The sequence below is a fragment of the Otolemur garnettii genome, unplaced genomic scaffold, assembly GCF_000181295.1.
Source record: "Otolemur garnettii isolate 467f Iridium unplaced genomic scaffold, OtoGar3 scaffold00024, whole genome shotgun sequence".
Taxonomy (NCBI): Eukaryota; Metazoa; Chordata; class Mammalia; order Primates; family Galagidae; genus Otolemur; species Otolemur garnettii.
In genome coordinates this window covers 5,681,240-5,682,333 of record NW_003852419.1, presented here as the reverse complement: position 1 = coordinate 5,682,333, position 1,094 = coordinate 5,681,240, and positions in this window count along the sequence as shown.

The following is a 1,094-nucleotide window of genomic DNA, read 5'->3' as shown; positions in this document are numbered from 1 at the left end:
GACCCCGCACCCACTACACTGTTTCCCGCCTCCCCTCCTTCACCCCGCAGGCGGAGTCCGGCCTCTGAGGATACACCCAATCAGCATCCAGCGCTGGGTTTCGGTGGGCGGGAGTCTGCCGTAGCAGCCAATCATAAACAGACGCGGCCCAGATTCCCGCGAACTCTGGGACTCTGTCCATTGCGCATGCTTGCCCCCAGGTCGCGCTTGGGCACGCAGAAACGCATAATAAGCGGCGATCCCTGTTCTGGGTTTTCGGAGCTACGCCTCTTGGGATTCAGGTGGCTGAGAGGCTGGGCGGGCGGCGACCAGGTGGGAAGTTCCCGGCGGGTATGCTGGTCTGGAATTCATGAGCTCGGGCAATGCACCAGCCTCCGCCTCCCAGAATGCTGGGATTACAGGCGTGAGCATCTCATGCATTTCCTTTACTTAACTAAATCCTTTCATTAGAACGTAAGCAGAACAAAGGCTGTGATTTTTCTTTTTACTGGTGCTCCTGGAGCCAAGAAGAGTTATACAGTCCGAGCAGGCCATGTAAATACATTTCTGAATGAATGAATTAATCAACGAATGGACGAAAAGAGAATTTGGCTAGTAAGGGGCAGTAAGGAGGGTGTGGGGCAAAAACCTGTAATCTTACAGTTTGCTTTAAAAAAAAGGAGGGCACAGTTGGAGAGGAGCACAAGTTTGATAATAAAGAGTCTGAAGAAATCCTCTTTAGTTTTTGAGAACGCTCTTTATAGTTAGACATAGGGAACAAAAGCTCTACCAGTTCATTAAGAATTCATTCTGAAAGCAGAATTTGCTAGTTCCCGTTTAAAAGTTTGATAAGAAAGGAAAAGACAGATGGGAATCTGGTGAATGGTAGCTTGTTAGGGAGGCCAGCTAAACCTCATTTTTAGTGAGGGAAGTGGAACATGTTTTAGGATGATGGGAAAGAGCTGTGAAATTATATATGCTTTAAGTGTTGAAAGTAGAAAGAGCAGAGGTTGAAGTGTTAAGAGGATTTAAGAAAGAATCTTGCATTGAGCCTTGGCTAGGTAGAGGGTTTCCCAGGCATAAAAAAGAACATAAGCAAAGACATGATAGAGCCA